The sequence below is a fragment of the Rhinolophus sinicus genome, chromosome X (genome assembly GCF_036562045.2).
Source record: "Rhinolophus sinicus isolate RSC01 chromosome X, ASM3656204v1, whole genome shotgun sequence".
Lineage (NCBI taxonomy): Eukaryota > Metazoa > Chordata > Mammalia > Chiroptera > Rhinolophidae > Rhinolophus > Rhinolophus sinicus.
Window position 1 is genome coordinate 3,449,064 of NC_133768.1, and position 26,212 is coordinate 3,475,275.

General features: G+C 47.6%; 1 long non-coding RNA gene across 16 annotated transcripts in view; it reads right to left on the reverse strand.

Moving 5' to 3' along the window:
- LOC109435144 (uncharacterized) overlaps positions 1-26,212 on the reverse strand; it is a 278,364-nt gene that overhangs the window by 233,962 nt on the left and 18,190 nt on the right. The window lies entirely within an intron of this gene.

Below are 26,212 nucleotides of genomic sequence, written 5' to 3' on the forward strand. Positions count from 1 at the left end.
TTGTGACGGTTGTACTGAGGTTTTGTAGGAGAATGTCCATCCTTGTGGGACACACACACAGAAGTATCGTGTCAACAGCTGGCTTCAAAAGGCTTAGAAAAATAAGTCCCTGGGATTTTGGCAGGCAACTATGCTTTAAATGGTTTCAAAATAAAAATTATTATACATGGATTAAATGTTTTGCAAACCAACGGCAACTTTAAAGGACTGCAGAAAACGTAGTTGGGAATAATTAGAAACATGTTGCTAATACACTGGTGAGAATACACATTCTCAGACACCAGGCGTAACTTGGGAAGGAAGTAAACTTTCACTTCTGCAGAATAAAAATACTTAGTATTCAATGACACGGAATGTTTTAAGGAGTAGGAATAAAGAATATTGCCTTAGAGGAAAAATACCCTTTTTTTAATTTAAAAAAAAAAAAAAAAAAAAGCATAGAAAGCTACATTTCAGGTACAATTATCTTTTTTAAAGATAACTGTGATTGAATTGATCTTTTAAACGGACGTGTGTGTATAAACACATATTAGGAAAACCCGGACAGCTGTATGTTAATGATTGTCACACACCTTGGGTTCACCTTTGTCCTGACTTCGCATTAAATTTGAGTGCCTAGTGAGGGAGAGCGGAAACAGTGCAGGTAGCTATCCTGTTTCCCCGAAAATAAGACCCAGCGGGACAATCAGTTCTAATGCATCTTTTGGTGCAAAAATAAATGTAAGACTTGGGCTTATATTATATTATGTTAGATAAGCCCTGGTCTTCTATTATAGTAAAATAAGACCGGGTCTTATATTAATTTTTGCTCCAAAAGATGCATTAGTTGATGGCCCGGCTAGGTCTTCTTTTCGGGGAAACACATGGTACGTTAGAGTGACTGGTCTCTCCAGGGATCTCACACACTGTTCAGTGTCGCCCACACTAAGGGGATAGTTAGTTACAAGCCTTGGTATTGATCCAGCCCAGAGGGTCAGGGTGAATGATTTTTAACCGTTTCACTAGTAGAGAAAAAGATCCATTTTCTACTATAATTACATATATACACACATATACATACACATATACACATGTATCTATATATACACACATATATATAAATGATTGTCAATACCTGGGGTGCCAAAAAACATGTATACAAGTGGACACTTTGGTCAACGTTGCTCAAGCAGGAGTTTGCCGTCATCAGAAGTGTCTGGACGCTGATGGGAACCACTTTGAGCCCCTCTTGTCATTGCAGACGTCAGACGGGACTTGTGCTCATTTTTTGTTATTGGTATATATTGAGTATTACAATTTTAATACAGTTTTCCTTTCTTAAAATGTGCATACAGTTTTTGGAACTCTCTATAGCTAAGTATTCATAATTGCGAATATAAAAAAAATATAAAGAGTATGTCTAGAAACTTGTCTGACTCTTTCAAGAATCAGCAGCTTTAGCCTCATTACCCGTCGTATGTCCTAGGAAGCTGAATTCCTTTCTTAAACTTGTGAGACAGCTGTCTCCTCCTAGGTCAGCGTGTCTGTATTTTCACGCAAACCAGAATGTAGGAACTCTCTCACTCACCTCTGCCTACTCCACGGGACGCAGCTCTGGGACGAACAGGTGACTTTTATTTAGGTTTACAAAAACACCTACGTGTTTACGTTGAATGTATGTTCAACATCTGCTAACGGTCCCTCTCAGAGTTACTCATTGCTCTGCTTTCCTGCAGCCCACTGGGCCTGAGTACGGCCTCCTTTCCACACTTGTACGTGGATTTCTTCTTTTTTTCATTCAGAATAGACTCCACTGCTTTTTCTAGAGCCGCACCAATGCTCTGTGCGTGTCCCACTCCCTACAGTTTCTCCCACTCCCACATGCCTTTGTGTCATGGGTCTTTTCTCTTTACCGTCAGTATTTCGTCCTGCCTTTTTAACTCTCCTGACATGAAATCCATAGGTAGTGCAGTCTACCTACATATATTATTATAAAAATTATAGGCAAGAGGCCCATTGGAATATGAAGCAGACATGGAGGCAATAGAACTTATTATCAGTTATTTTTGTACGTATCTAAATACTGACACTGGAGACAATGACACCAGAATACAGCATGAGCTCGCTACTCGCTTGCTTCTGTTCATAAAGGACCTTAGATATAAGAGAGGACATAGGTCAACTGAATAACGACACCTTTGGGGGGAGGGGGGAAACCCTGATATTTTGGAAACAGATAAGCATGTTAGTGCCCAGTCGTAAATCGACCCCAAACACATAAATATCACACGTAGGCTGACCTACCAACACCCAGACACCCAGGGGCCCTGACAAAACAGCATGATTTTCGCAAGCCGTGAACAACTCTTCTAGGCCATATTCTCCAAGAAACAAAGCAAACTACTTCTTCAGGTACCCGCTGGTTGCATTCCTAGAATGGTCTCTCTTTCTATATATTCATAAAGTGACTGCCCTGCGTTTCTATGTATAACAAAGTTAGTGTTCGGCTTTGGAGAATCTTGTGCCGTTTTTCTTGCGGGTCATTGAAAAGCGGTGTGTGACGTGGGGCGCAGAACCGCCCCAGGCATTACCATGCCGTGCAGCCCCCCCCATAACCATGATCACTGAAACATGCCGCCCCCCGAAATTCAAAAATACCCTGTAGGAAGCGGTGACATCCCAAAGGAAAGCCACCCACTCTCCTTCAACCCTTTTCCAGCCTCTCTCTCTCTCTCTCTCTCTCTCTCTCTCTCTCTCTCTCTCTCTCCATCGCCTTGGAATGCTGCTGCAGCATTTTCCTATTCTGATCTTTCCTTCTGCTTTATGCGTACAATTCTGGAACGTGACTCGTTCCCAGTCTCAGCTTTCTCCCCTCCCCTATAAGCCCTTCATCTGTCTACACCTGTGTTGACCTTCCTATGGATTAATGTTTGCAAAGAAATTCTATGTTAAGTGACACACACATAGCTCCATTTCTGAAGCAAGAAATACAGGTGGTATTTTATTAGCCACGTGAATATGTATTTAGTTGGAAGGATTTGGGTAGAAAGAATTGAGGGAAATTCAGCCGATAAAAACTTAATAAATACAATATGTTAAGCCCCCGTGTTTTATTTGCTTATTTAATGTGCAATGGTATTACACAAAGATTTTTATGAAATCCTAAATGCCGTTAGACATTATTGAACACTGCTCTGTATCAGAGTTGCCAGCTTAGTCAGTCATCGTGTTAGAGAAGTTAAACTTCATTTGAGCCCTTCGCTGTTTATGTTCTCGTTGCATAGAGCACTTAGCTGTTTGGGTGAATGAACTTGGCCTCGTCCACCCCGGAATGCGCTGCCGTGGCGTGACTTACTTGGGGTGAGAGCATCGCCAGGCTGGGAATTCTGTTAATGAATTCTGATCGTATCAGGGCAGGACGGGGTAGCTCAGCCTCGCTCTCAAATGCTGCCGCGTAGCTACAGCCATGAATTACTGCTGCAATCACGTATAACGTTTCAGGGTGCAGAGGCTTCAGCTACGCCCCTGCCGACATGGTGTTGACAAGACTTCTCAGCTTCTCCCAACCCATGAATGAGCCCTAACAGAAGGCCTGGAATGAAGACGAATTCCTCAAGAGTTTAACCTTTATGAGAAATACTTAATCTGCCTGATGACAGATGCCACCATTGTCTCATACCCCCAACCGGGCGCTCCCAGGACCTTTACGGACAGAGATTTAATCTCAGGTGAGCTCATTTCAGTAAATATTGATTGCGCATTTAGCCACGTGCGAGGCACGGCACAAAGCCTCCGGAAATACCAAAAACAGGCGTCAATGGCCATGCGTGAGGACCCACGCTGGGGACGACCCATCTGAGTGTTTCCCCACTCGGGATGAGAGCAGTAAGAGCCCTCCCATGGTGACCCGGCGGCACCTGTCGCGTGCTGAGCTGCGTGAGAGCGGCAGAGGGGTCCTTCTCCTGTCACGACCACAGCTCCTGGGACGGTCCCTTCCCCAGGCGTGTGATGCTCTGTCTGAGAAATGCAAGGCCCGACAAAGACTGTCAAATACAAGTTCTCAGGGGCCGCACAGGACGCAGCGTGATCCAGAGACTGAAGGGAAAACCGGAGGTAAACAGGAGCCTTCTGACTCTCCTTCCAGACAGTCACATGTTTTATTGCCCGGTGAAAAGCAACTCGATGACATCAGCTGACAGTCTTGGAGCGTATGGTTCAAGCATGTGACTGCCCACACACGTCTGCAGTGTCGCCACGGAGCCTTCAGCTCCAACGAGCGGCCGTGGCCGTGACACTGGAAACGGGCCTGAGCCAACGTCCAGGGCCCCGTGTGTGCCAACGAGGGGCATGAGGGTCACACATCTCACCATCCGGCAATACGGCTTTTCTCAGTACTTCCCGCTGGTGCATCTCCCCTCGTTCGCAGCCATGCACGTGAGGTGGCCGAAGGGAAGGGATTAAGGAAACGGCTCAGAGGAAAGAGAAGGTCCTGGGCACAGGCGGGGATGGCCACAGGGCTGGTACGAGGGGCATAAACAACATGAGAACCACACACACGGAGGGCGGGAAGCTGAGACCTGGAATGAGGCACCCGGCCCAGTCCGAAGAGATGAGAGATGAGATTGGGCCACACACATGTGGAGAAGACGGGGTGCAAGAAGGCAGAAAGGGCAGCAGAGTGGGGCCAGGCCAACGACGACGCTCACAGAGGAGGGGAAACTCAGCAAGGCCACGTCGGCTCTGGAAACAAGTTACTGACCATGTTATGGTCTCCAGGTCCCAGGACACGGGCTTCTAGAAGCGGAAGTGGTACGTGTTAGTTTTCTGAATAAAGCTAATAAAATCTGTAGGTTATCCGACTCCCAACTTCAATATAACCTGGGTTTCCTGGCCACACTCTCAAAACTGACGCTGAGATGGCTGCGGCAAAGAGGGGATCTGACCATTTCTTCGGAGGCAATTGCATCAGAGACAATAAATTATCAACAAAGTGATGCTATTTTTACTCTTTCCCAGGCCTCTGTCACGTAGATGAAATATCTGTCTTCTGGTCTTTGTTGTAGTGACTTTTGTCACTCCGTATGCCCTGACTGTATCATAGGAAAAAGGAGGTGGCAGCAGAACTAAAAACGCACCTACAAATGGAACACATGCCCGGTCTGTTGCCCAGAATCCATCACTCCTTTCTCACGTCCACTGGGGACTGCGAAGTCTTCGATCTCACACGTGCGTTTCTTTTCTTGTTCCCTACCCAAGATACTCATGAAACCTCATGCTCCAATCGACTGGGTTGCTGATTTTAGGACACACTCTCCTTTGCACCTAAATCTAGTTGAGCAGAAACTCCTCACTCCTAACCAAAGCCTGCATCACACTAACTTGCTGTGAGAGCTTCTGACAGCAAGACGGGAAATGTGGAAAAACACTCTGAGCCAACTGAGCTCCCTGGAAGCTCCTCTGTGGCTCATTTCCACTGGGCTCATATCTGCCTGTGGTTTTTCTTCAGGTTTCCTCTGTTTTCTTTCATTCTTCACCCTCTGCCAAGGGTTGTCATCTTCACAACAATCAGACTGGCGTATTCGAACATTCTCGGGTATTTCTCTGATGCCCGAACATCTTAACACTCACATAACCCCAGATTTCTTCTTGAAGGGAATAAGAGAGCCATTAGCCACGGCGAACTTGAAACGCATTTCCCAAACACATTTTTTTTCCCTCTATTAAGCAAACAGTCGAATAACAGCGATCTTAAGAGCCAAGTAAATGTTTCCAAAATAAATGCTTACTTTGCCAGAAAATATTTGTAAAGGCATTTCAAGAGCTTCAGTAAAACCAATACCCGCACACTGGGTCAACAACACATCAGAAATAGTTCTGCATTCCTTTCTGTGCACCTGCCCTTGCTCATAATTCATTGCTGAGCCGTCTAAGAACTCCATAGATACGGGGTGACGTCACTGGCTCCCCCACTCCTCCCGACCACGCACAGTAAATTGGGTGAAAATATTTTGTTTGCCAAAAAGAGGATTTTCGTAGTTAATACACACCCATTTCAAATCATTTGCAGTCCCTTGCAATCCAGTCCTCCACAGTGGTGGTCTGGCAGGAAAGGACTGAAAAAAGAAACTTGGCCTCACTGAAAAGCAGCTATAGCAGGTCGTGATTTGCCTGTAAACTGCCTGGGGAGCTGGGGGGGGGGGGGTTCCCACCTGAATTCTTATCAGGAATGGGTGCTTGGTGACCAGTCCTAACAAGCATAGCACCAATCTGACGACTGCCGTTCCACAGAATAAATTCGCCCTCGTGTTTGACAAGAAGTTCAATCAAAGTCTATTCACAGATAACTTGCTTAATTGCTAGGAAAAAGGACGATTCTTGGTTCAAACTCTGATGACATTTATAAAAAGTGTCATTCTTTTAGCATCTATTTTAATATATGTTATACTAAAAAAATGTCTCCAGAAATATTTAAACCCTATCTAGTCATCTTTTCTCTTGAAAGTTAAACTTAAAATCCAGTATCTTTCATAATGTAAACATTGAAAATTCTACTTGAACCTATCTCAATTACCATCTATAATTACTCCCATAGTTTCTCAGTGGAAAGTTTTTTAAATGTCCCAAATGAAACTGCACAGGGGTCAGTAAGCAAGGGACAACCCGCCTAGACCCAGCAGTGTCTGAGGTGACCGCGAGGGACACTTCCCAGGAAGAGCAAGCCACCGACGCAGAGATGAGGGCTGCAGGGCCGGATGAGACCTGGGGCTGACGCACGCAGGTGAGACGAGACCACGGAGCCCCAGCTCACTGCCCGAGGTCTGACTCTCGGCGGCTCTGTCCAGGGCGCACGTTGCACAGCCTGAGCAGACAGACTGAATTATACATTAGGAAGGGTTGGAAAATGCAGGCCTCCACCCAGTATGGGTTGGGTTCGAAGGCCCAGTTCCCGGCTCCAGCTGGGCAGGCAGAGTCAGACTTGCATCTCAGTCCCAACAGAGACACTGAGAAGCACCAGTTCTCTTTTTCAGTCCAAGTGGAAATTCAGCTTGGCAATAACAGCCAACCTTTGGGTCTTTCCAAGGGGATGGGCGCCCAGGCTTTGGGCCTAGGACGAAGCTGTTAAATCCTGGGCGCTGCCAAACAGAGACCCTTTGCCAAGGTTCCCCCGTTTCGCTGACACAGCAGGATCCAGGACTAACCACTCGGCGACATTCAGGACGGCTCAACACCCCTTCCGGCTCATCGGTTTCACAACAACAACGATAACACAGCTCTAGAAAGCTAAGGCATTATTTTACTATTTGGATGCTTTTTTTAAAAAAAATGCACTGAAAATAAGAATCTGATGCTCAACAGCAAAAATTCAAACTATATGTGTATTTTTTCAATGAAGGACCAAGCCCAGTTGCTGGGAAATGTCACCCCCAACGAGCACGTCGGTCGTCACCATATGGAAAATGCATTTGGAAAACGTCTGATCAAGAAGCCTCGTATTCACAGAGCAGGAGAGCAGGGCAAAATCAAAAATCCCAGCACGCAGACGGGCCTTTCTCTTTTTTTATTGTAGGGCAGCGCCCCCTACAGGACAACGAAAGCTCTTCTCTTCCGAGTTAGGGTTCTCGGCAATCTCTCCTTTTCTTGGGCCAGGTTTGGTTCCTTCGCAAAGTAATAGGTGAGGAGTCTGTTAGGATATTTCCTAGTGACATCACTGTATGTTGGCAGCACCCCTCTCTTCTGATCATGAGGGTCAACATGGGGACCCCCTCCTTTCCTTGTCTACTGGAAACAGAAACGCTGCTAGCAGCTGCAGCTTATAGTTTCACGCGATTCCTTCTTGTCCCCCGGCGAGCACCTCCAGTCCTGCAAAGCTGAGCTGCAGGGACAGGAAGCGTCCAGTCCCTCTCTGCTCGAATGTGTACCCTACACGCAGAAGGATAGCACCCCATCTTCGCGGGCAGCCTGCCTGCCCCCTCATTCGGCAATCTATCTGGTCCTTTTTGACAGGTGTGTATGGTCTGGTTTCTACCTGATCCGCGGCCGGCGTTTAGCTTCTCGCTCCTGAGCTCGGCCAGTCTCCCATTCCAGCCCTGACACTGTTTTCCCTTCTTGCTGAGACCAAGGCCTCAGCAGGCACTTGTACACGTTTGCACTTCTCCCCACCGGGGGGCGTGCGTCCCAAAGGATTCCTCCCAACAGATGGTGGGTAACACTTGTCTTCTAGACACAGCACCCTGCCATCCCTACCAAATAAAAAGGGTATTTCTAAGGCCATAATGGCAGGTCAAAAATGCCTTTTCATATTGAGAGGTCGGCATGAGGAGAGAAAGACATGAATGAATGTCACTGGTGATTTTTATGAGGACAAATGATCTAATCTTTGACGAATGGAAATGCAATATGATTTATGCATCTTTCGTATATAAGTAAAGCAACACCATGACCTTTAATTATCATTATCTCTGCTGCCAATATAAAAAAATCCGTATGTCACTTAATGTGGAAAAAAGGGTTTTTTCTGAAGGTCTCTTCTTTGGGAGAGACAAGCATATTTTTTTTAACAGAAAAGATGAGAAACTGCTTCTTCTTAAGTATTGTAGTTTCTGTTTCCTACGCTTTTTTTCTCCGATGGTTTGTAAGGGTTATAAAACCTTTGAGAAATACCGAGGCACCTTCCCTGAGAAAAACTGCAATTATGGACGTGCACATATAGTTCCCAGGCGTTTATGACTCTCTGACGCCCATCCATAGATTCTGGAAGAGTCCATGGATTTTAGACTCTGGCAGCCCAGGTACCAGTACAACATGCAATGCATGTGGATGCAAAAGACAGTGCGGATCCTGGGTCCACCACATACCAATGGCGACTGTCTCGGTGGCATTTGGTCAGTGCAGCTTGAATACAATTTATGTACTTAGATCTTACATAGTGTTTATGAGCTTGACAGAAGATAACGGAACCTCTGCCCAAAGCTACGTGCTTCCTCTCTTTTAAGTTAGATTCATAGTACTCTGTTCCCCTTACGCTTATCATGGTGCCTTCCTGCCGTCTCTTCTGTGCTTCTCCACCAGATCCACCCATTCTCAGGACAGTTCAACCTTTCGCATACAATGAGTGACGTGTGTGCCTTTAGGACTCCCCCCCCCCCACACACACACACACACTCACTTCGGTTATAAAACCCTGGCAATATCCACCCTGTATTGAGGCAGCTGCTTGATTAGACCAAGTTTCATTGCGTGGGCTTTGATGGGTTATTTCAGAGGCCATGTGTGTCTAAAGAGATGCGGTGTGAGCTGTAAAAGGCGAAAACCCAAGATCTCCACAACCAAAGAGTCTCTGGGAGGCTAGAGTTGCTGATGTTTGATGAAAAGATGATGTCTCCTCTGGCATCTGCAGCTCAGCGACGTTAACTCAATGAACCCACTATTAGGTTGGTGCGAAAGTCATTGTGGTTTTGTAATTAAACCTTTTAAGCCGCAGCGCGTTGTCTTTAAACACGTACTAGACTCAAAGTGTCCTAATCGGTAACCTATAAGGGTGCAGTCAAGTGTGAGACACACACCTAGTCTCAGACATTTCCCAGCAACCCTCTTCCCGGAGATGCCCTCTGCACGCTAAGTGACAATTAACAACGTGTGACACGGGGACCCATCCGCTGTGCAGGGCAGGCCTGGAGCAGTGAGAGCCCCTCCTGCCACACACACAGCCCCAGGGGAAGCTTCAACTAGCAGCGGGGACAGAGGCTGGACCTAGAAGCAGGAAGACAGACCACCTGGAAGGAGTGAGGTCATTTCCTGGCCTAGAGGCGGAGGGATGAGCAAAGGGAGGACCTCTCGGGTGACCGTCTATTTGACTGCGTTGTGTACATCGGTGATGACAGCTTTATAAATACTAACATGGCCCTGAACTACAGCAGAAAACAAAGCTGTGGCTTTGGTAGTGAGGAAGGCTGGGGGACACTGTCACCAGTTTCCTACAGGAGAACTCTGAAGTCTGTCCACCTTCTTTGTCCTCTCTCTATCGAAATAAGATGCCTTTGCATGGCTAGTGCATTGGACAGACGGGAAGGGGCGAATGAAACAGTATTTGGAGGACATCAGAGATCTTCGCAAAAAACGCATGCAGTATAAAAAAAGAGAAGGGGGAGAGAGGAAGCAGGGGAAGCAGAGGGGAGGCAGAGGCAGAGGCGAGGACGGGGGAGGGAGAGAGAGGGAGGGACAGAGCCATTTCACAGTAACGTCCCCCCATTTCGCAGAGTGCTTTAGGCACTGGACGCAGGAGAAAGCATCTCAATAGTGACTGACCCCTCAGCCTTCACTCGTTGGCCAAGGCAGCTCTGCTGAGCAAGTTAACCGGCAGCCAAGTCCCAAAGCTGCGTATGATTTGATTTGAGCTACGACTGGAGGGAATCTAGGCTCAGCATGGTGCCCTCCAGGGCTTGTTGTGACGATTCTGAGATGTCTACCACAGTAAGAAAAGGGACCGAGCTGTACGAGGGCGTGCCAAGGTCCAGAGGATGACCACCGGGAGTTCTGCATCATTGGCAGCCACATGCTTCAGTGACAGACACCACGGAAGGTCACGGACAGCACGCCATCCTTTCACAGAAATCCTCTAGAGGACCACAGCTCTGAGAGGGTGTGGTGGACACGGTGTCCTATCCAGCAAACAGGAAGACGGGTTAGAGGACACAGGACTTTTTTTTTTAATTTTAAGCAAAAAGGCTTGAACATAATAAAAGAGGTTAGGGAGACGTTAGAAAGGAACATTCTGTCTATTAAGTCCATGCCACAGGCAATTTCACACAGTTAATTATCTCAGTTCGCCATCATGTGGGACCATTTGTCACAGCACCAATTGAGCATCTACACTCACTGCATTTGAAAGGACTCCAAAAGTCACTAGATTGTCTCCTCTCTCACCACAATTTCTAATCAGTGGTCCGGACGCTGCAGACCCTAAAGAGTCAGGTAACTGTGGTGCAGTCCTGCTGCTTACACACAGATGGTGCCACTCGCCAGCCCATAGCTCTGACACCTCCAGGACGGGTTTCGAAAAACACACAAGTGTTACTTACAGGGAAGACACCCAGGAATGATCAATGTCCGTAACGAGAGTGTTGGTAACAGGAAGTGAGCCATTAAACACGAATCTACTTTTCCCTTCTGGTATATAGTGAGTGAGCCCAGGACATTTTCTATGCAAACAGACATTTTCAGAGGCAGTGTCAAGAATCCCATATTCTTACCCACAAACTAGTGCTTCCAATCATGGTTTAGGGGAGGAAAATATTGGACAATTTGTACTCCCCTGAGCCCTGTGCCCTCAAGTTTAACTAAATCATCGTTTAGGAAGCGACATCTCAGACCAAGGCCGGATGACAGTAGTGGGGTTTTTAGGTCTCCATAAATCCTTTATGCAGAACTAGAGACAGCCCCTGAAAACACAATGGGTATTGTATCGGTTTCCTGGGACAGCTGGAACAACCGACCGCCAAGGCCATGCCTTAAGGCAACACAAGCTTACGATCTTCCGTTTCTGGGGATCCAAAGTCCATAAAGATCTCCTGGTCCTAAAATCCAAACATTGATTGGGGTGTGCTCCTTTCTGGGGGCTCTGGGGGAACAGCAATTTCTCCCCAATTTCTTTAAAGTCTGATCATTTTGAGAGAACAGACCCCGATATTTATCGTCGTGGTAGAGCGTACCTTTTCAGTGAAGAGATTCAAATCATCTTTCTTTCACGGACGTATTGCTAAATGATCATTTTTAGTGTTGTTCCATTCCACCACTGCAGGCTTTCTCTCAAACATGGTTATTATGGGTATGGATTGTCTTCAAGGGTGGTTTCATCTCTTGAAGAGGAAATACAGGGCCATAGAATGGAATTCATACAAAAGTCATTCATATTGTAAAGAAGCCTTAGTAACCGATACTAGTGATGATTATCGTCTCCAGGAGCTAAACACGGTTGACATCCAAGCAGCTCCTTCTTACTTGAGACAATCTGGTACCTGTCAGGCACAGGGAAACCCTGCGGGTCGCATGTCTGGTGGCGGCGGCTGAAAGACAGAAGCCCTTGGAACGACCTCCAGCTGCCGTGTGCAGGTGTCACTTGTATCCCGGGCACGCAGATGTCTGTATTCTAGGGCACACCCAACACACCCCATCACTACGACGGGCACGAGAACGTCATCGAGACAGGAGCACCCCGATGGGGGAACCCCTAGCCCGGGACATCGGGCACAGATGGGCGTCCACCTTGAGCTGGGCGTGACGACCCCTGGCAATGAGTGGAACGGTTTGATGCATGGCCTGTTGCAGGGTTTTCCGTCTTCAGATGAGCGCCCGGGGATGCCAGCTGCTCAGGGCTGGACGAGACCTTCCATCTCCCTCCTGCGCCGGCCACGCCAAATGGCAGTGAGACGCTCCCTCTCCGTCCCCCTTTCTCATCCACGTGTCACGCTTCCGTCTTCTGCACCTGGCCCCCCACGCAACGGAGAGCAGGACTGCAGCCAGCGGTGGAAGCTCCTCGACCACTCCCTCCCTCCCAAATAAGATGACTGGCCACTTAGGAGGGTCTCGGACAAACAGCAGGGGCGGCACGGGGGTGCTGCAAGGCTGGGAGAGGAGACGGCAGAATCAGTGCCCCCCCCCCACTTCATGGCCTGCTCCATGCTGCCCTGACATCTGCTCGCCCTCTGCTTAGCCTCGGGCCACCAGGAGCTGCTGCGCGACTGCCTGTCCCCACACCCTCCTCCCTCAGGGGTGTCCCTCGTGAATTCCAACAGGTAGGAATGAGGGAACCACACACACCCTTCAGACACCCTCCCAGCCCCGGGCCTCAGGGCCTGGCACGTAGCTGTGGGGCCACGAGGAAGGAAAGGCAGGCGGCAGAAAGGAGTTTTCCTCACGCTGTCTCCCCATGTGTGGAGAAGTCCCTGCTCGTGAATGATGAAGAGACCCCTGGGGAAGGAAGGGTATCAAAGGAGGAAGCAGTCTTGTGGGATCCTGCACGGACTGGGAAGTGAGTCGGGAAAAGTCAAGAATTGCCCGATCTCGGGTTTTGAGTTCCATAAATGTGTAAAGTAGTCACCATGAGATTTTCTTTTGAGGGACACCGTTCTTCCCCCCAATGTTCAAAACCGTGTTACAGGCACAATGTGTGTTTGGTGCCAGGCAGGCCCTCTTTCCACACCTAAAGAGTCGGCTACCAATTCCCGTGGGCCAAGCACGGAAGCCAGAAACTGTGTACGGTGGTGACACTGAAGGAGTGACAAAGAGTGACTTCCGGCCGCGTTGTCCCTTGGCCAGCGTGCAAAACACGGCACGTGCACTCCATAGTACAAAACACAGACACAATTATAAATGGTAATTGGACTTCCCAATGCAGACATATTTAAATCAAACAAATGCTGTTGAATTATTTACTACTTCCATGTATATTCTGGTTTAAATACATTTTGGCAAATCAACGAGGAGCCTAACTTCCATTTATAATTGGTGTCTGTGGATGAAAAAGGGGGTCCTGTGGCAATAACCTCATAGGGTGACGTGATCTAAATTCCTACCTGGGCAGGTCACGGTGGGTCGTCTCCTCCAGGCACATGAGGACTTTAGTAAAAGCCTTCTTCTTACCGTCAGCAGCCCTGTCCACTGTTTCTGTGCATCCAGGTTACGTAACATGTGAAATGCCCTTCAGACCCCTCAAGGTCAACGCGGACGGGAACTCCTTTCTGTCCTCTTCCTCCTGCCCCCAAGGTCACGCTCTCTCCACGGCACTGCCTCTGCTTTGAGGTCCCCTTGTCCCCTGCCACATCACCCCACGTGCTTACCAGCCGCAGCCACGTCCTGGGCCACCACAGGGTCCCCTGGGGGCCACACAGAGCAGTCCGGCTCCCAGTGGAGGTCCCGCCCTTTTCCACCAACAATGCAGCATTTCCACTCAGCTCAGGAGCTCTCTCCCCACGGTCAGTGGGCCAATCTCTATAGCAGTCGCTCATCTTCCAGATTTCACAGTGGAAGCCGGGGGGGGCCAACACCCCTCTGCCTCAGCTTCCCTTCCTGTCAATCTCTGCGTTGTCCTTCCTCCTGGCACGTGACTCCAAAGGACAAGCAAAGCTTGCTTGTCCCCTGTGCCACCCTCTTCCCTCGGTGCCACCACAAGTTGTTTTCAGTAGGAGTTGGGGGATCTTCCTTTAAATCAGGGGTCTGCAAACTACAGTCCGAGGAGGGCCAAACCTAGTCTCCATCCTGTGGGGGGTTTTGGTTTTGGTTTGTTTGTTTTTTGGCTTTGCTTTTTCTTTTCTTTCTTTTTTTTTTCAAAGGCCAAAGAGCTAGAATGAGTTTTACAATATGTTTAATGGTTAAAAATAAATAAATAAACCCCAAGCATTTCTGACACACAAAAATTACTTAAATCCAAATTGCAATGTCCTGAAAGACGTTTTATCGGAACGCAGCCACACAGTCAAGTATTGTGCATGGATGCCTTCCCACTAGACAGGCAGAGCCCAGAGGTCGTAAAGCCCAAAATATTTACTATCTGAAGTCTTCCAGAAAGTCTGAGGATCCTTCCCTGGTCCTTCCCTTCTCTCCACTCTGGGACTTAGGTCCGACTGCCTTTCAGGGGCCAGCTTTCCTTTTGATATGTAAAGTTGGCTAGAAATCCCCTTTCTCTCTGATAAAGGCAGACTTTCAGGATGGGCGGCTTCACCTCAGCTTCTTCCAAACAAGTGGGCTTGGGGAGCAGAGGGAAACAATGAGCTCATTACTGCTTCTTTCCATTCCTGCTAGAGAAAACCTTATCGGCATTTTAGATACGGGACAGCTCTGCTTCACGGGGAGGGTTTGGGGGGAGGCTATGCCCGAGGGCATACGACAGCACAGGAAGATTTTTCAAAGCATGTTACTTCAATAAAAACCCAAATTATCTCAGTGAGGGAAGGAGGGACACCTGGGTGTGGGGAATGAGGAGAGAGCCGGGAATGGCTGAGGGATTGGAATGGGACTTTTACGGTGCGACGCTGGTGAGAAGAGATGGGGGAAAGGTCAGGCTCAGACAAAATCACGTGAGTAGAAGCCTCAAAACTAAGGGGCTCAGCCAGTTAGTCTCCCAGCCCTAAATCTGGAGACTAGGAGCCACCGGAAATGAGAGGAACAGTGAGACCCCTAAAGTGAAAGTACCATCTGCACGTTTTCTGAAGTAGGTAGCCACTGTCGCAACGAATCAAGACACATTCTGTCAACAGGTGCCTAAAGGAGAAATAACGCAGCTCGCAACCCGAATGTGAGTGAAACCACAAACGCATACTGTCAACGAAAAAAAAAACAGCCAGCCTAAGAGAAAGCTTGTAAGAGTTTATCTGAACCAAACTGACGACAATTGCTGGGAAGCAAAGTCTCAGTGGATTGAGAAAATGCTCTGGAAAAGAGCCGTTTTGCAACTTATTTTATACATTAGAATCAAAGGAGGAAGGTTACATGAAATCCATTGGCTGTAGATTAAGGGGGTGGGCGAAAGCAAAGCAGGGAAGTCTCTGAGATTGGATAAAAGTAAATTGGAGAGGCAGGTACCTCTTTTACATTGGTGGGTCCAGGATAGTTAATAACATTTTACAGCACATTGAGATGGTATTTGGGGACCAAGATAACAATGAGAATTTATGTGGTTTCCTGCCCTGGTGAGGTGGGTTGTGCCCCCTGGGGGGGGGGGGGGTCTGGAAAAAGGGATTACTGACAGTCCAAGGGTATGTTATCTTAGACGCAAAAAGACAACAGACAGGCTCACTTAAGGTAAAGATTGACCTTTGTCAGGGAAGCTCCAGGCCAAGGATGTGACTTCCCCACCATGGCCCACCTTAGGGATTTTTATGTTCACGCCATCCTATGTGGTTCTTTTCAGTCTCCTGAGCTTGTCAGCTTTAACCTATGACCCCTTTCCTGTCCACAATACTCAAATTCATTCTATCCTATCTCATAAAAACAAGGAAAAAGAGAAATAAAAAGCACAATGGTACGGAAATCAGCAAGAAGGGGCATGGGGGCTTTTTATTAGCCTATGGCATTTTCCGCACTTGGTTCGTATTTCACTCTTTCCAAGTGAGATGCTGTACGGTTTCTTGCATCTGTCTGGTCTATTTCGGTAGCCTCCTCTAAAACTCCTAGGAATCTCAAAAAAAAATAAAAATAAGTCCATAAACGGTCAGAACTGTCATGTGACCCAATAAAACAGGAGACTATGGTGAGTACAGTTTGCCTTAATTTATAGAACAGATGTGTTCCCAAGCTATGGAGGTAAACCAGTGTTTTAAGTGATAGAACACGCCTTCAGCATTCCCTTACAGAAATAAATGCACTCTCTTGGAATACACCAGAACGCCGGGACAGAAAAACAGGACTTCCGTTTAAGAAAATGCCATTTTCTCTTATTAAAGATTTGCGTATGAGATTTTGATGTTTCTACCTCCGTATGTGTAGCAAAGGGAGTCACAGAATATAAATAATACACGAAGGGTGTCACACAGCCCTGAGACAGGGTACTGGGTGCGAGAATGGGATTTTAATCGCTTCATCTGTTTGCATTTCAGTTGATGGATACAGGACTCACTACCCACAAATATGGCAACTTCGCATATTAAATATTTCCAGCTGAAGGAATGTGAGAAAAAGCAGGTGCAGGATGGACTTTCCGACCTTCCCCTGAAGCAGGTCCTCAGACCGTCATGGCAGAGGCGCGCGCCCTACACCCAGACAAGAGCGTCTTTAGCCCCAAAGACAAAGGGACACAGAGAGGAACCGGAACCCACAGTCTCACTACGGTCCCCGGATTACTACACTCTGCTCCCCTCTGTCCTATCACGTCTCTCCACGACTTCCCACTTTCCATCAAACCCAATGTAGAAACACTCAGCTTTAACGGTTTCTTGTGGTCGTCATTTCCTGGTGAAGGCTCCCGCGTCACGTAAAACTTATGCTAAATAAATTTGTCTGCTCCTTTCTCATTATTCTGCCTTTTATGACGGGGCTCCCAGGAGAAAACTAAAAGGGGAGAGGAAAGAAAGATTAAGTTTCTTCTTCTATGTGGTTCTTCGTCTGTTGAGTAAGGAGTTGGAAGAGAATGACATAAAATTACTCCATCGGACTCTTAAACGCGTAATCCGATTTGTTGAGGGACCACTATGTGCACAACCGTATGGCAGGTCACGTGGGCCGGGTTCCAAGAGGAAAGGGTGGAAAGAGTTAGGGGTGGTCCCAGCCTCAGGGAGCTCCAGGGTTCATCCTCGGGCAACAATCCAGGTGATGAGAAAATGCTGTTCAATTCTCTAAACACTGTACCTCGATCTTGATCCCATTTAAGTGAGTGATGCCGTATGAATGCTTTCTTCTGCTTTTGTCCAGATGATTCTGTCCTTTCTAGCTTATAATGTTCCCCAGTAATTTGTGTTTTAAGGAAGAAACTCACAGCCATGTGGAAAGCATCACTAAGACATTTATTCCCAGCATTTTTATATCCGTAAACCTGATGTCTGAACACACGTCTTGTATCAGCGTCGCTCTCTAATAATCTCCCTCAGGAACATTCTGTAGCATTTGCACGATCGGTGTCCCCATAGGTCTCCCTCACTCGGCTTGCGTCACAAAGCGTTTAAAGCAGATAGCAAGGGACGCTAACACATGGAGCTGTTCTAACTCGGTCCAGCTCACGGGCTGACAGCGTGGTTTCATTCGATTTAACATGTGCCTTCTTTGATGGGGCCTGGTATCATTCTTGGTGGTGACCGGGCAAAATATCAACATCTCGTACCGTTAGCCTAGGTTATCTATGCGTTCCAGTCATGGATGAATGTCCCACGTTCCTCTGCATCTAACGTGTTTAGCAGTGTTCTTCAGCTGGCAGGTTAACCGATGACGGAATGATTACATTTTACTTGTAACCCATTTGGGACATTAGTCATATCCCGTTGATCTCTGCCTCTGCTCTTTTTAACTTCTGCCACGCAGCCCAGAAAGCAGACCTAGTAACACCATGCACTGCAAAACCAAAAAATTTCGGATCCAGCAATACACAGGGCACAGAAAGCACAGAACACACATGTCCCAAATCCAGGTACATTCCCCTTCAAGACCTCATTGTCCCATGTAACAAATTAATATTTTTTAAAAGTTCAGGTCTTTCTTAAAATGGATTTGCAACAGACATTCATGGGCAGGTTTCAAGGTAGCACCGGTGTGAGCAGAGAGCGAGTCTCTGACGAGGAAGCCCTACTATGTTCCTACCACGGAAACAGTTATCATTCTGTGCAGCGTGGCTGTGGTCAGCACGAACCTGCCACTGAGCACTCTCCTCTCACCTGCCTCGCCACCCTCACTCACACACACTCACTCACACACACTCACACACACTTACACACTCATACACACACATTCACACACTTACTCACTCATACACACACACACACACACACACACACACGAGCACCATTTTGGACTGACGACCTTCTCAGAAGCTGACATCAGGGAGCCACCTCTCCCAAGTCGTCCCTCTGGTTGCAAAGGGGGAGAAGTACAAGAGGCAGGGAAAGGACTTGATCTGGATGTCACTAACCGCCTACCCTGTCGGGTGTTTTACGCACATTCTCTCTCGTTAGCTCCCATCTATGGCTTAACACCCACGAGTTACAAAACACAAACCACATACATTCCACGTAATTAAATGTGATTCCCGAGTGGAACGCGCGTTATCTTGTGCTGGGCTTTGGCCCCGCGATGGGCTCAGTGGTGGTGTGCAGATCGCATGCTTTCGGGCTGATCCACAATCTTGGAGGTCAGCCAAGAGACAAATCTGAACACAAACCGAGAAACGGTGTTTGCCAGTCACTCTGGGAAGGCAAACATCACAGCTCTGAGCTGAATTCTGATACCATCAGCTTGGGTAAAACTCCTGCCAAAAAAAAGCTAGGGTAGAGCAGACACATCCTTGCGTTGGATGGAAACTCAAGGAATTGCTTCCAGGAAGTGCCAATTCTAAGGTGGCCCCGGGGCGCTTGGCAATGCTTCATGCTGTGCTGGAGACGCATTCCTTCTTTATTTATTCTTCATCGTACGAGGTGGGTGAACTCCTGGCCAGTCGGATGAGTGTGACGGCTCCCAGAATCTCCAGTTCTCCTGCCATGTCCCAGCACATACCACATGCTTTTCCTACCCATCCTTCCCTGAAAATCCTGTGAGAACATTAAATGGTTGACGAAGTATACGCTGATTCAGATGAGATTTCTATTCTATTTCTCCTTTACGCTTTTTGGTCTAAGGCACGGCATCTACTCATTAATTTACGATTCCCCAGCCACCCAGACTTTTGCACGGCATATAGTGAATTCTGTCTGCAGATGGATTATTGATGAACTAGGGTTTGCGATACGTCAAACTATCATGAAGGAATCCATACGGCTGACCTCGCGAATGGGATGACCAAGAAAAACGAGGAGAAACAATGTCCTAATGCTCTCTCCCCCTCCCCCCCTCTCTCCAATCTCTCCTGAGACACACGGAGTGGTGGAGAGGGCACAAGCAGTGTACGCTCAAGGCACCCTGGTCCCTGCTGCATGGCTCTTCTAAAAACTCATTCTTTTTCCACGAAATGGGATTTTTAGTGCTTTGAGCTGTGGTCAAGAAGCCTTAACTCCACAGGGCTTTTCTAATGAGGAAACTCATGGCTGCGACACACAGGAAATGCAAGTGCAGCAGCTCAGAGACAACCCTGGCCCTTCAGGGCACAAGACGGGCCATGGCCCCCCCCACACCCTATGCACACTGGCTCACAGCCGGGAAAAGTGGGACTGTTGCTTTCTAGACACTTCTTTCCCAGAAACAGCCGTTTGCTCTCCTACTGAGTTTTTCTTACCAAAGCTCTCGCGTGTCACCAGGAAGGGGAGGCAAACCTGGAACTGTCCACTGTTCCAACATCCCCAGCAAGTGGCTGAAGGCGCCCTCCCTTTATTCTGAGTGTGACGTCAGGAGCTGCTGTCCTCTTTGGGGATTTGGCTCAGGAAGTTGTCTCAGTCCCCTCCTCCCCTGCTTTTTCCACCCCCGACCCTCACGCAGAGTCCCCCAGACATGTATCTATGTTGCAGTTGTGGCCACTGAGGCTTCCTGTCCTGTCTTACTGTTCTTAGGCTCCCAAATAAAGCAGCTAACACAAGTGAAATCATTGTGCGTGGAGAGGGTGAAGCTTGACCAGGTTCAGCAGAAAGTCCCACTGTAAGCCCCATCAACACTCCTGTTATACAAGTCACTAGCTATTCTGCACACCACAGGTATCCATTCAACGTTGCTTACTTCTTTCTCTCTAAAACGGAATTCTTCCCTAAATACCATTTTGTGACTTTCAAAAGAGGCGGCAAATATTCAGTGATTCCTGAGGAAGCAACACAGAAAGTTGGGCTAAAACATGCCCACTGAATGTTAATTGACTGCAATGACTTTATTCAAGGAGAAATGTGACCATTTTTAACAAGACTTCCAATCTCCATTATCCATTAAACCTATGAAAGCCTGAAACGTTATGGTCTGGCTATCAAATGGCGTATTACAGGAAAAGAAATTACACTTCGTTTTACGACTCAAGGAATTAAAGTTAGTATTTGAGGAGTACTTCATTTCTCATGAATAAAGTTCTCAAAGGAAAATGTATATATACTGCTATGTAAAGCTAGGACTATCTACTTTTATGACGTTGAATTTGCATTTCACTCTGGGCTTACTACATGCTCTCCCACCTATTAGCTCTCCGTGAGGCTCTCCACAGGCACGCAGTGGGGAGGGCTGCTCATAACGCCCTAAGCGCGGGGATCGGCTTCTCCTGACATTCTCAGCCTCTCTCTCATAATAGCTTTCAATGAGCTCCCCTTTCCCGTACGCTGGCGTGCAGCTGGAGTGCCAGCTTCCACTGCTGAGCTGGGGTACCACGTTAGACTTTTGGATACGGCACGAAGAAGCGTGAACCCAAGAAATGCGGCAAAGGAATCCATGAGAAGTTACGACAATGCAGACTTCATTCACTCATCGGGTCACAATTTTGACACGTGCCCTGACTTTCTTTGACCATAAAGAGTATGTACAAATAAAGCGGTGATACCGCTAGAAAAAAAGAGTAACTTAGGCTACAGGCTACACTCCTGAGGCCGTTTCCAAAATGAGTTAGGCCCTTGGCCTGGTGCAGTCTGTGCCGTAGGTCCCCCTTTCTCCTGAATTCCAGACACTGTGACCCATGATGGCCTCTCAGCCAAAGCCACGGGAAGTGTCAGCTTCTACTAGTGGGCTCACCGGGACGCAGAAGCACACGTCCCCTTATCTGTCCTCTTCCTGGACCGGCTCCCATCAGATGCCACGTGATGCCGCTCGCGTGCATTCTCCCCCTCCGAGCGCTCACACCTTGCTCTGCGCGCCATTTCCACCTTCCTCCTCCCACATCAGGTGTGTAGCCATCCCCAGCCCAGGGCCACCTGCCAGCATGTCAGCTACACGTCCCTTCATTTCTGCCTTCGCAGAATCCTTGACATCTCGACAAAACTAACGTCTTGCAGGTCCAGCTCTCATGTGCTCACCTCCCTCCCCCAAGTCACTTGTGGCCCCTCACCGTGCACAAGCTCAGCCCAACACTCTAACCTGGCGTACTGTTGGGCCGTGGTCTCGTTTCATCCCGAATCCTGCTGGTCAACCAGCTCCCTCTCCATGGCACACAGCCCCGATTTCATGATGCTGCACACCGGCAATTATCTCAAAGAGAAATCCCGCGCACCCCAAGTAAGAGAAACTACAACTCCAATGCGAATCTTGGCAATTACTTGGGTGGTATTTATTTCCTTTTTTATTACCTGCATTTTGAAATGTGTTTTTCTTGCTGAACATGCGATTTTTGATGACAAGCAAGTTTAGGGACTGCTGGGCTAGGACTCCACTTACAAAAGCCTTCCTACGGACGTCGGCTGTAATTTCCGCTTTCCCACTGAGCTCCCTATTGTAACACGCGGGGTGCCTTGGACAATGACCTGTGGGGACCCTGCCTGCTAGCATTTCTCTCCATCTCCCAGACAGACTCAATTTCTACGTTCTGTTGCCTGAACCTGTATGGACTTCCCCAATCTTCAATGGCAACTTCAGCCGGGAAGCTACCGAAAAGCCCTTGCGACACACAAACGCCCATCACAGGTTTCTACTCTGTCCTGTCCTAGAATTAACTAGAAATGGAGGAGATGACAACTGAATGACTTAAGCTGCAGCCTAACTGTGCATTACTGTCGTGTGTGTGTGTGTGTGTCTCTGTGTGTCCCATCTCCGTGCTAAGAAGCAAACAATCTCTCAAAGTTGTCTACATTATTTACGGCCCTTAGAGAAACATTAGATAAGCAGATATAGTTTGGAATCAGAAGGGAAAACTGTTATCAGTGAATTGGGAAAGTTTAGAAACTGCTCTTTGCAGCCAACTGTCAATATTCCAACTGCTCATATCTCACAATATCTCTGTTAAGTGAAGGGCTTTATTTTGCAACCGAACATCGTTAAAATTCGTCAGTTTTATCTTGGCAACAAATGTTACGAAAGACCTAAACACAAGAAACTGACTCACATGCATTCGTGTCCCATCAAATAGACAAGAAAATCTTTTTAAGGAGAAAAATTTTTAAAAAGACGATGCTATGCATGATGGCTTTTTATGAGTTTTTGGAAACAGGAAAAAAAACTGGAAAGCTATACTGAGGTGTCAGGCACCCTTACCAGTGCCAGACATTCCACATAACTCCCACGTGGACACACACACGTCGGATACAAGGAGCAGACTCAAAGTGTTCACCCAAGGACGTGTGCCCAGTGTGACATGAATCACGGTTTATAAAGTGCCATCGAGTAACAATGAGATCCATGTGAAAACGCATAGAACACGCTTGTCGCAGAGAAATTAAAGGAAGGGGGGACAGCCCTTTATAGGAAAAACAAAGCTGGAAACATACAGCAAAGCAGTGTTCTCAACAAAGAACAGAACTGTAAGTAAATTACCACACGGCGGCCGGGTAAAAAAAATAAAAACGAGGCCCCACAGAAAACACCAGTTCCTGGCAAAAAAAAAAAAAAAAAAAAAGCATTATCTTGAAGGAAATTAAATAGAGGTACCTTACGTTAGATGGAAGAATACTTCATATGGAACCGTCAGAGCCAAAACAAACGATACCGAAAGGGGAAGAATGTGAATTAGTATACCCACTGTCAGCATTGCTTTCCTTGGGAAGAATTTTTTATTTGCATCAAGTAGTAAGCTTATCAAGAGCAACACGATGGGGAGGCAGTGCAATACACTTTAGGACCCAACAGTGCAGAACAGAGCTGAGGACGCAGCTGAGTTACATGCTGGCAGGAAGTCCGTGTAAAGACTGCGGAGGGGGAGACGCCAGCCATGGAAAGTGATTCTGTGTGTAGTTTTGGGACCAGGCCCCAGACTCCTCTCCACGCTCTGCTCTAGGGTTCAGCCTATCAAAGGCGTCCTCACAGACTCCAGGACAGGCCTGGGGGCGACGGGTCTCTGCCCTTCCCTGCAGTGACGCTCGTTAGGTCCCAAGGGCCCACGTGGGGAGCGAGGGAACGAGTGGGTGCAAAGCTGCAGACACTTTCTGAGAGGCAGACGTGCCCCATAAACATCATCTGCCTTTCATTTTGATCCTACGTTTTTCCTTTCTAGACAAAGATGTATTCAAACAAAACTTCCTAAGGTTCCCTGCGGTGGGGAACAGGTTGATGAGCTGTAGGAGGAAAGCCCGACATCCAGGTGAGCACAGGTAGCGACCGCAGAAGGCGTCACTTGGAAAAGGCAAGAAGCAGGGGGGAGGAGGAAGGAGGAGACGAAGGAAAAGAAGAAAAACTATAAGATAATAAGAAGCAGCTGAAGTACACAGGGGACCCAAAAAATGTACACACATTTTAAGAAAGGAAAAAACTGTATTAAAATTGTAATACTCAATATAAACCAATAACAAAGGATGAATACAACTCACATTTCACTTCTGCAATTACAAGAGGCGTTCAAAGTGGTTCCCATCAGTGTGCAGACACTTCTTTTTTTTTTCTTTTTAAAGATGTTATTGGGGAAGGGGAACAGGACTTTACTGGGGAACAGTGTACTTCCAGGACTTTTTTACAAGTCAAGTTGTTGTCCTTTCAGTCTTAGTTGTGGAGGGCGCAGCTCAGCTCCAGGTCCAGTTGCCGTTTCTAGTTGCAGGGGGCACAGCCTACCATCCCTTGCGGGACTTGAACCTTGTGGTTGAGAGGACGCGCTCCAACCAACTGAGCCATCCGGGAGGCAGCTCAGCTTAAGGTGCCGTGTTCAATCTTAGTTGCAGGGGGCGCTGCCCACCATCCCTTGTGGGACTCGAGGAATTGAACTGGCAACCTTGTGGTTGAGAGCCCACTGGCCCATGTGGGAATCGAACCAGCAGCCTTCGGAGTTAGGAGCATGGAGCTCTAACCGCCTGAGCCACCGGGCCGGCCCCAGTGTGCAGACACTTCTAATGACAGTGAACTACTGCTTGAACAACGTTGACCAAAGTGTCCGCTTGAATGCATTTTTTTTGGCACGCCCGGTACATTGGAAAATACAGTGAAATAAATTTAAGTAAGTAGGTATTAGTAAACCCTTATGTTTTTATACTACTTCATTTTTATAAAGCATCTTCAAACTATCACTTGTAAAGATGACGTGAGATACTGTATTTTACAAGCAAAAGAACTACACATGTAAGCGACACTCCCAGGTCACACATCTGACGGAAAGGGAACTGCACACCTCAGCCTCGTCTCGGGAAAGCCAGCGGAGCACGTTTCTTCCAGGTCACAGACTGCTCGAATCAGATGCCTCCACAGCACTGGGGGAACCCCTCAGCCCACCCTCACGGAAGAGGCATACCTAAACTCAATCACCAGCTCTCATTACAGTTTGGGCGGAACTCACTAACTCATTTACTCTGTTGCAAACTCATAAAAGTGGGAAGCTTTTTGTTTAGTACGTAATTCAATTCCTGAAATGAAACTTATTGACGCTGATGGTTCCACCTAGTGCTCACGAAGGGAAGTCACTTGTTTTCCATCGAAAGGTCGCCCAGGGCTGAAGACTCAGACCTGTCAAGTCTGTCTGCCGGTGGAAGTAACTTCAGAACTAGCTCCCGGCGGGGACGCACTGGGCACGTGGTATGTATGGTCTTAGGGAACAAAGAGGAACAAGATACAGTCCAACATCTACAGGCCGACAAACAGCGACATACATGAACGTATTCACGTAAATAAGCAGTGATGAACTAGTCAGTAAATGTCAAACAGAGGAAGAAGCAAACAAGAAGCAGGGAGCATCTATTATATTTCGGCTTCACTTAGTCATATGCGTTCCAGGCTCCTCCGTGTCTTCTCCTGGCTCGGCAGCTCGTTTCTTTTTAGAGCCGTATAACATTCCCTTGCATGGATGGACCACAGTGTTGTTTATCCATCATCTCCTGAAGGACATCTAGTTGCTTCTGAGTGTTAGCAATTGTGAATAAAGCTGCTACAAACATCCGTGTGCAGGTTTTTGCGTGGACGTAAGCTTTCAGCTCCTTTGGGTAAACACCAGGGAGCACGACTGCTGGACTATATGGTGCGAATGTGTTTTGTGAGAAGCCACCCAACTGTCCTGCAAAGTGGCTGCACCGCTGGTGTCCCCACCAGCAATGAAAGCGTTCCTGTGGCTCCACGTCCCCGCCAGCATTTGGGGTCGTGTCCTGGATTCCCACAATCATGACACCATTACTGTTTTCACTTGCATTTCCCTCACGACATGTGAAGAGCAGCAGCTTTCTGTGTGCTTGTTTATCATCTGGACTCTACTCGTTTTAACCGATGGAGATGCCTTGCGGGGTAACAGAAATACCTGGATAGATCTGAAAGCTCTGAAAGACGTGTTTCATATCCATCTGAAAGACAGATACGAAAGATGTGTTTACAGTCCCCAAATTTGGCTTTCCTCATAGCGCAGAGTTTAATGGGCTCTGACAGGAGGTGGCCCTTCTGTCCCGAAAAGACCAGCAATAAAATGAGACACCACGTCAGGCACGACCTGCCACCCCTTGCAGGGAGTGTGGGCAGGAAGAAGGTCTCACGCACCTGATCTGAACAGGCCCTGATAGTTCCTTGACAGTGTGGACAGGACAAACCAAGA